We start from the raw sequence: 10,420 nt of genomic DNA on the forward strand, positions 1-10,420 counted from the left end.
AAAAGGCGTTAGTGCTGACCGATTAACAGAAATATTGGTTATTTTTTGGTATTTAAACAACTAATTGACCAAAGTTGGTTCAATCATTTTTATTGAATGTAGTTTTTTTTCTGTGAGCTCATTGTTCATATTTCCCTGCAGATTCTCTAGAGATAAATCAGTTCATGTCTGAACTGTGTAGGAGTTGTAGATTCCAGCAGGCCAGTGTTCTACATAGTTTTGCACAGAAAACGTGATTAACTACAGTGACCATAATCCAGTGCGTGCCTACTTGTCTGGTCTGTCTCTTTTACGCCTGCTACATAACAGACTGAAGAATGCGTGATCGAGGGATACATGGAGTACTTGCTTCGATGCGCTACCTGAAAATACTAAGAACTACTAAAACAGTCATTTTGCCAGACAGTATAGGCAGCAGCTCTATAGAGATGAGATGGCTTGGAGCTAAATAGTCTTCAAATAAAACAAAACATTTTAAAAGAGAATGTGAATAACTTGTGGTTAATAAGTAATTGTCAGTCACTGCCATCATGGGACTTTATTTTATTAATTGTTTTATTCTATGGTACATCCTTCAACCCACAATGAATAGTGCATTTAATCTTTAGAAAAGTAATGAAAACCGTGATTATTTTTTAATTATCAAACCGACCTCAAAGTACTGATTGCCCAGCACTAGTTTGGCATGTCTACATGAAGACGATGGATTGCCCAGCACTAGTTTGGCATGTCTACATGAAGACGATGGATCGCCCAGCACTAGTTTGGCATGTCTACATGAAGACGATGGATTGCCCAGCACTAGTTTGGCATGTCTACATGAAGACGATGGATCGCCCAGCACTAGTTTGGCATGTCTACATGAAGACGATGGATCGCCCAGCACTAGTTTGGCATGTCTACATGAAGACGATGGATCGCCCAGCACTAGTTTGGCATGTCTACATGAAGACGATGGATCGCCCAGCACTAGTTTGGCATGTCTACATGAAGACGATGGATTGTGGCTGTACATCTTTGAATGACATTTGTCCACACGTTTCCTTTCCAAGTTCAACCTCTACCCAGGGAGGTGTGGGGGGTCCTGGGCAAGCCGGAGGGACCTCCTGGAGATAACGAGGATTAGGCTGGGTACCCCTGAGCTCACACACTGCTGCGGTGGGCTGCTGGAGCTCTCAGGACCCAGAGAGAAGTCTGTCATATGTGTTCCTATTATCAGCTTTAATATGCTCCCTGCTGGAAATGAATACACAGCTCTAATTTGACAACTAGAGCCCTTCTCTCTGTGTGTGTGTGTGTGTGTGTGTGTGTGTGTGTGTGTGTGTGCATTTCTGACATGAATACCATTTGTATTTTAATGAGTGGATTGTGGGGATATGATTTCTGACTGATTTATTTTCTCTAAACACTTTAGATTGGGCCATGATGATTGTCATCACACTGCACATCTGACATACCCATCAGCTAGGATGGTAGGCTTGTAGTAGTAGGATGGTAGGCTTTTATTACTAGGATGGTAGGCTTGTATTACTAGAGGCAGGCTTGCATTACTAGAGGAAGGCTTGCATTACTAGAGGCAGGCTTGTATTACTAGAGGTAGGCTTGTATTACTAGGATGGTAGGCTTGTATTACTAGAGGCAGGCTTGTATTACTAGAGGCAGGCTTGTATTATTAGAGGATGATCACCACTTCCTCAACACACACGCCGTTCTCCTTCCTATGCATTCATTGGCTGAGAGCATCCCCTATACCGCCGCCTTTCATATTGAAAGGGCATCACAATATTGTTAAAATACCATTTTCACAGCTTTCATCCGCAAAGGTTACTTAATACAGTTGAAGGCCTTTTTCCGTCTTCACAGGCAAGCTGCTGTATTCAGAGAGGCTCTATGGAGTCAAGACTCAGTGAACTGCTCTTTGTATGAAAGGCTATTTTGGATAGGGTCAATCTTTAAAAAGGCTGGACTAAGCAGGGTAACCTCCAAATTGCTTTTCAAAACCGTGGCTACTTTGGAAAACGGTAGCTATTCAATATGGAGGGCAGCTGGCATATTGAATCATTGAAACCTGCTGTGGGAAGTTTCATGGAGCACATTGGAGGACAGTTGGTGTGATGGTGGTGTTCTGTCAAGTATAGGACATGCATGCTTCATTCCTTAACCCAACACCCAAATCTGTTCAATCAGGAGGTCATAGCCATTTCAACCAGATCATCATCCTCCTCTTCCATCTCCTCTTCTTCTTCATCCTCCATCTCTTCCTCCTTCTCCTCCGTCTCCTCCTCATCCTCCCCATCTCTTCTTCCTCCATCTCCTCTTCCTCCTCCTTTTCCATCTCCACTTCTTCCTCATCCTCCTCCTCCATCACTTCCTCATCCTTTTCCATCTCCGCCTCATCCTCCTCTTATCATCATCCATCAAATCAACACATTTGTTTGCATTTAAATTCTTCCCTTACATTCTCCCATACTGTGCTTGATTCCCTGTCCATGGGAATGAATAGTGACAGTGATCATTATCACTGCAGCACTGGGTGTTTCTTACCAATACACATTCATAATGACTTGGCCAGCCTGTGTGCCTATCTGATATCTCTCTGTCTCCTGAGCCCGGACTGTCCACATCTCTCTCTCACTCTGTTGTTATTCCTCCACAGATACCTAGCATCTGTTAATCTGCTCCTTGTGTTGCCTGTCACCGGAGAGATCAAAGACTGTTGGCGCGACAACAGTACTAAACAGGAAGTGAGGCCTCGAGATACAGAAATTGTATTGTATCAATACAGAAATTGTATTGTCGTCATAGAGACAAACGGGGCTGCCTAAAAACACGCCACTTCAATACAGCTATGACCGGAAGTGACTTTCCATAGCAGGTTAGGAAAGCATTTTTGCTAACCCTTTTCCTAACCTTAACCTAATTCTCCTAACATGCTACGTTCATTCTCCTGACCTGCTGCGTTCATTCTCCTAACATGCTACGTTCATTCTCCTGACCTGCTGCGTTCATTCTCCTGACCTGCTGCGTTCATTCTCCTGACCTGCTGCGTTCATTCTCCTAACCTGCTACGTTCATTTTCCTGACCTGCTGCGTAAATTCTCCTAATCTGCTACAAAAAAAGACATTCCAGTCGTAGCTGTATGGAAGTGGCGTTTTTATAGGGAATCTCAGACAAACATGGTTTCAACAGTGAAGGTCTTCATCAGGTGGTCCATAGAGGACAGTAGAGAAAGCACATCGCAAAGTTCTACACAATATTAGAAAGCACAACATTACAAAGCACAACACAGTAGAACACAGCCCAGCCCAGTAGTGAGACACAGTTCTGCTCACTGTCTGTCATCACCATCCTCAACCCCCTTCTCTCCCCAACCAACCCCCTCCTCCCTCCTCCATTCCCCACCGCGCCTCAGACGGATGTGAGGGAGCGAGTCCCCCAATTTGGCTCCTGAACCCCGTCATTTTGTGTCTGCCTGAGTTGTGCTCTGAGTCTGCAGATCAGCGCTCCACTCAGGCATCTCCCTAGACGACCGTGGGACTGTGGTCAGGACCCCGGACCTGGTCTGGACCACTGCCAGGCGCCGCTGTGGTAACAGAACCCTGGCATGTGACCAATCACATGACTAGGTACTTATACGCTCCGGTCTTCTGATGTAACACACTCACCACACACATACATAAATACACACACACACACACAAACACACCCCTCATGAATGACGGCTGCTAGGGCCAGAGGAGCAGAAAGGTATCAATCAAAAACAGTTTAGGGTTTAGGCTTATTATTTCAGACCGACATGCAGAGGACTCTTCAATTTTAGTCTTACTGTTCAACTGACTGAGTGGAACAAAAACGTCACACATATATCCAGATTAAAGTAGAATGACCTCAAGCAGAATCCCATTAGAAGCAGCTATCTATAGGCACACAGTGCCTTCGGAAGGTATTCAGACCCCTTGAATTTTTCCACATTTTGTTATGTTACAGCCTTAATCTAAAATTGATTCAATAGTTTTTTCCCGTCATCAATCTACACACAATACCCAATAACGACAAAGCAAAAATAGTTTTTTTTATTTTTGCTAGTTTATATTTTTTTAAACGGTAATATCACATTTACATGAGTATTCAGACCCTTTACTCAGTACTTTGTTGAAGCACCTTTGGCAGTGATTACTGCCTCGATTCTTATTGGGTATGACGCTCCAAACTTGGCACACCTGTATTTGGGGAGTTTCTCCCATTCTTCTCTGCAGATCCCCTGTCAGGTTGGAAGGGGAGAGTTGCTGCACAGCTATTTTCTGGTCTCTCCAGAGATGTTTGATTGGTTTCAAGTCCGGGCTCTGGCTGAGCCACTCAAGGACATTCAGAGACTTGTCCCGAAGCCAATCCTGCATTGTCTTGGCTGTGTGCTTAGGATCGTTGTCCTGTTGGAAGGTGAACCTTCTCCCCAGTCTGAGGTCCTGAGCGCTCTGGAGCAGATTTTCATCAAGGATCTCTCTGTACTTTTCTCTGTTCATCTTCCCCTCGATCCTGCCTAGTCTCACAGTCCCTGCCACTGAAAAACATCCCCACAGCATGATGCTGCCACAACCATGCTTCACCGTAGGGCTGGTGCCAAGTTTCCTCCAGGCATGATGCTTGGCATTCAGGCCAATAGAGTTTAATCTTGGTTTCATCAGACCAGAGAATCTTGTTTCTCATTGTCTGAGAGTCTTTAGGTGCCTTTTGGCAAACTCCAAGCGGGTTGTCATGTGCCTTTTACTGAGGAGTAGCTTCCGTCTGGCCACTGAGGCCTGATTGGTCAAGTGCTGCAGAGATGGTTGTCTTTCTGGAAGGTTCTCCCATCTCCACAGAGGAAGTCTGGAGATCTGTCAGAGTGACCATCAGGTTCTTTGTCACCTCCCTGACCAAGGCCCTTCTCCCCCGATTGCTCAGTTTGACCGGGCCGTCAGCTCTAGGAAGAGTCTTGGTGGTTCCAAACATCTTCCATTTAAGAATGATGGAGGCCACTGTGTTCTTGGGGACCTTCAATGCTGCAAAAATGTTTTTGTACCCTTCCCCAGATCTGTGCCTCAACACAATCCTGTCTCGGAGGTCTACGGACAATTCCTTTGACCTCATGGCTTGGTTTTTGCTCTGACATGCACTGTCAACTGTGTGTCCTCATATAGACAGGTGTGTGCCTTTCCAAATCATGTCCAATCAATTGACTTTACCACAGGTGGACTCCAGTCAAGTTGTAGAAACATCTCAAAGATAATCAATGGAAACAGGATGCACCTGAGCTCAATTTTGAGTCTCATAGCAAAGGGTCTGAATATTTATGTAAATAAATTATTTCTGTTTTTTATATTTAATACATTTGAAAAAACCTGTTTTCTCTTCGTCATTATGGGATTTTGTGTGTAGATTGTTGAGGATTTTTACTTTATTTAATCCATTTTAGAATGAGGCTGTGTCGGAATAAAATGTGGGAAAAGTCAAGGGGTCTGAATGCTTTCCGAGGCACTGTACATCTATGACTCAGGGAAGCAGACATCAGATAGATTACTATTTGTCTTGGTAACTTAATGGTATGTACCCAGAACAATGGAAGACGTGCATTGTCGTAGGCTCTGAAATGACACTGGAAAAAAAGGAATTCTATTTCTTGTTCCCCATCACAAGTCACTGATATGAGGAGATTCCCTATCTCATAAATGCTTTGGGTAGCACAGAAGACAGGGTTTTGACGTTCAGGAACACGATACACAGAAACAGATAGGCTACATATGGAGTGGGTACTGAGGACACATGGCGAGGTGGGATATCTCCTCTACACCCAGCCAACGGCAGGAGCAAAAATACACCTTTGAATGAGACAGTGGAGACCGAGGACCATTGTCCTGGTATGTTTACGCTTGTCTAATGTTTCAGTGGGGTAAGTTAGTGATGCCCCGTAGAGAGCAACAGGATAGTCATTGTTCAGGACCCCTGGTGGAATGGTAGCCTGCAGTCACTTCTCTCTCTCTCTCTTCCTTTCTCCATAATTGTCTCTATTGTCCCTCTGTTAGTTTCTCTCCACCACAGAGACAGCCTTGATTGTTGTCCCTCTGCCTATTCCTCTCGTCTCATTGTCTTACTGTCTCACTGTCTCCTCTCATGCCTGCTCTTGTGGGGATATGTGTTGGGGGGGGGACAGAGAGTGCATGTGAAGTTTTATGGCTAACCAAGTGTTTTTGGGTCTCTGTGCTTCCATGTTTCCCAGGCAGAGGCAACAGGGGGATGGGGGGGGTTGGGGAGGGGTAGAGTGGGGTGGAGGTGGACTAGGTATGGGGAGGATAAGAGAGTGTCACGCCCTGACCGTAGATTGCTTTGTATGTTTCTATTTTTAGTTTGGTCAGGTTGTGATGTGGGTGGGTATTCTATGTTGTAGGTCTAGGTTTTCTTTTTCTATGTGTTTGGCCTGGTATGGTTCCCAATCAGAGGCAGCTGTCTATCGTTGTCTCTGATTGAGAGCCATACTTACAGTGCCTTGCGAAAGTATTTGGCCCCCTTGAACTTTGCGACCTTTTGCCACATTTCAGGCTTCAAACATAAAGATATAAAACTGAATTTTTTTGTGAAGAATCAACAACAAGTGGGACACAATCATGAAGTGGAACAACATTTATTGGATATTTCAAACTTTTTTAACAAATCAAAAACTGAAAAATTGGGCGTGCAAAATTATTCAGCCCCCTTAAGTTAATACTTTGTAGCGCCTTTTGCTGCGATTACAGCTGTAAGTCGCTTGGGGTATGTCTCTATCAGTTTTGCACATCGAGAGACTGACATTTTTTCCCATTCCTCCTTGCAAAACAGCTCGAGCTCAGTGAGGTTGGATGGAGAGCATTTGTGAACAGCAGTTTTCAGTTCTTTCCACAGATTCTCGATTGGATTCAGGTCTGGACTTTGACTTGGCCATTCTAACACCTGGATATGTTTATTTTTGAACCATTCCATTGTACATTTTGCTTTATGTTTTGGATCATTGTCTTGTTGGAAGACAAATCTTCGTCCCAGTCTCAGGTCTTTTGCAGACTCCATCAGGTTTTCTTCCAGAATGGTCCTGTATTTGGCTCCATCCATCTTACCATCAATTTTAACCATCTCCCTGTCCCTGCTGAAGAAAAGCAGGCCCAAACCATGATGCTGCCACCACCATGTTTGACAGTGGGGATGGTGTGTTCAGCTGTGTTGCTTTTACGCCAAGCATAACGTTTTGCATTGTTGCCAAAAAGTTACATTTTGGTTTCATCTGACCAGAGCACCTTCTTCCACATGTTTGGTGTGTCTCCCAGGTGGCTTGTGGCAAACTTTAAACGACACTTTTTATGGATATCTTTAAGAAATGGCTTTCTTCTTGCCACTCTTCCATAAAGGCCAGATTTGTGCAATATACGACTGATTGTTGTCCTATGGACAGAGTCTCCCACCTCAGCTGTAGATCTCTGCAGTTCATCCAGAGTGATCATGGGCCTCTTGGCTGCATCTCTGATCAGTCTTCTCCTTGTATGAGCTGAAAGTTTAGAGGGACGGCCAGGTCTTGGTAGCTTTGCAGTGGTCTGATACTCCTTCCATTTCAATATTATTGCTTGCACAGTGCTCCTTGGGATGTTTAAAGCTTGGGAAATCTTTTTGTATCCAAATCCGGCTTTAAACTTCTTCACAACAGTATCTCGGACCTGCCTGGTGTGTTCCTTGTTCTTCATGATGCTCTCTGCGCTTTTAACGGACCTCTGAGACTATCACAGTGCAGGTGCATTTATATGGAGACTTGATTACACACAGGTGGATTGTATTTATCATCATTAGTCATTTAGGTCAACATTGGATCATTCAGAGATCCTCACTGAACTTCTGGAGAGAGTTTGCTGCACTGAAAGTAAAGGGGCTGAATAATTTTGCACACCCAATTTTTCAGTTTTTGATTTGTTAAAAAAGTTTGAAATATCCAATAAATGTCGTTCCACTTCATGATTGTGTCCCACTTGTTGTTGATTCTTCACAAAAAAATACAGTTTTATATCTTTATGTTTGAAGCCTGAAATGTGGCAAAAGGTCGCAAAGTTCAAGGGGGCCGAATACTTTCGCAAGGCACTGTAGGTAGCCTGTTTTCCCATTTTGAGTTGTGGGTGATTGTTTTCTGTTTTGTGTGAGTACCTGACAGAACTGTTGTGTTTTGTTCCACTTTTGTTTTTGTTTCAGTGTTCCGGTTATAATAAACAACATGAACACTTACCACGCTGCGCATTGGTCCGATATTTCCTACTCCTCCTCAGAAGAGGAGGACGAAAATCGTTACAGAGAAAGAGAGAGAGAGGATAGAGAGATAGGGGATAGAGAGAGAGAGAGAGAGAGAGAGAGAGAGAGAGAGAGAGAGAGAGAGAGAGAGAGAGAGAGAATAGCGAGAGAGCGAGAGAGAGAGGGGATAGAGAGAGAGAGAGAGAGGGAGAGGATAGAGAGAGAGAGAGAGAGAGAGGGGATAGAGAGAGGAGAGAGAGAGAGAGAGAGAATAGAGAGTGGTAGAGAACGAGACAGAGAGAGAGAGATACATGGGTCGCGTTTGGAGAGTCAAGACATGGAGACTAGGTTTGTTCGCTCCAATGTGCGTCTGCAATCTAAACATCCTCCTGATTATTAAACAGTATGTTGCTCTTTCTCCCACCCACTCAACAACAGACAGAAACACAACACACAGCATAACAAATACATCAACCAACCCTCTCCAATCTCAAATCAGAAGGGCAAAGACTAGGACTGAAACCCTTTTTATCATGGTATAGTACGCACATATACACTGTACAAAACATTAGGAACCCCTGCTCTTTCCATGGCACAGACTGATCAGGTGAATCCAGGTGAAAGCTATGATCCCTTATTGATGTCACCTGTTAAATACACTTCAATCAGTGTAGATGAAGGGGAGGAGACGGGTTAAATAAGGATTCAAGCCTTGGGACAACTGAGACATGGATTGTGTATGTGTGTTATTCAGAGGGTGAATGGGCAAGACAAAACATTGAAGTGCCTTTGAACAGGATATGGTAGTAGGTGCCAGGCACACCGGTTTGTGTCAAGAACTGCAACGCTGCTGGGTTTTTCACACACAACAGTTTCCCGTGTGTATCAAGAATGGTCCACCACCATAAGGACATCCAGCCAACTTGACACAACTGTGGGAAGCATTGGAGTCAACATGGGCCAGCATCCCTGTGGAACGCTTTCGACACCTTGTAGAGTCAATGCCCTGACAAATTGAGGCTGTTCTGAGGGCAAAAGCCGGTGCGCTTCAATATTAGGAAGGTGTTCCTAATGTTTTGTACACTCAGTGTATATTTCAATTCTGTATATTTGTACAGCCAAGTCCCATTGGCTGTAACTGATAGGTAACAGACTCTGGCCCAGGGCTCTGCATGATGTTGAAGTACTCCTGCTCTTACAGAGGCATATTTACAGTGGAGATCGTTGTGGAGTACTATGTGGTGCTGTTACACTGACACTGGTGCTGCAAATGGTGTTGATGGAGCCTTTTCTTCTGTCAAGTTAATGACTGCAGAATGTAGTATATTGATCTTCATGGTCCCATAGTGCACTAACCTGAAGCTGAGGGAGAATAAATCTGTCCCCCTGGCTTGGTGTGTGAGGGAGAGGTTACCCTAGGAGTTATGGAGGAGGCTGTTTGGTATTGAGTGTTAATAAGCTGGGATACAGTGTTCTAACCGCTGGTCTGTCAGCATTCCCCTGGTGTTGTCATCCCTCCATCCTTCCATCCTCCTCCACTGCCTCCTTTAAAGGAGAGGAAGAGAGAGAGGGGGGGCGGGAGACGAGAGAGAGAGAGAGGGGGGGGGGAGAGAGAGAGGGGTGGGAGGCGGGAGACGAAAGGTGGGAGACGAGAGAGAGGGGGGGGGGGAGAGAGAGAGAGAGAGAGAGAGAGGGAGGATAGCAGGTCTCAGATCTAAGTCAGACGTGCCTGCCCAGCAACCCCCTGCCTGTCTGCCTGGGAAAGGAATGGTCCTGGCTAGAGATCACACACATCACCTCAACCTGCACCAGACCTTCTCACAGAGAGAGAGAGATGGGGTTTAATGTAGTGCATACTGTGTTTACGGATAGAGGCGAGGGGAGGGGCAGGAAAAGGGTTAAGGGGTGACTGGGGAGGGGATACAGGTACACACCGAGAAAAGAAGGGGTTAGGGAAGGAGGGAGGGAGGGAGAAGGGGTTAGGGACGGGTGGAAGGGGGAGGGAGGGAGAAGGGGTTAGGGAAGGGTGGAGGGGGGAGAGAGGGAGAAGGGGTGAGGGAAGGGTGGAGGGGGGGAGAGAGAAGGGGTTAGGGATGGGTGGAGGGAGGGAGGGAGGGAGGGAGGGAGGGAGGGAGGGAGGGAGGGAGGGAG

Source organism: Oncorhynchus mykiss, chromosome 13, assembly GCF_013265735.2.
Source record: "Oncorhynchus mykiss isolate Arlee chromosome 13, USDA_OmykA_1.1, whole genome shotgun sequence".
NCBI classification, from domain to species: domain Eukaryota; kingdom Metazoa; phylum Chordata; class Actinopteri; order Salmoniformes; family Salmonidae; genus Oncorhynchus; species Oncorhynchus mykiss.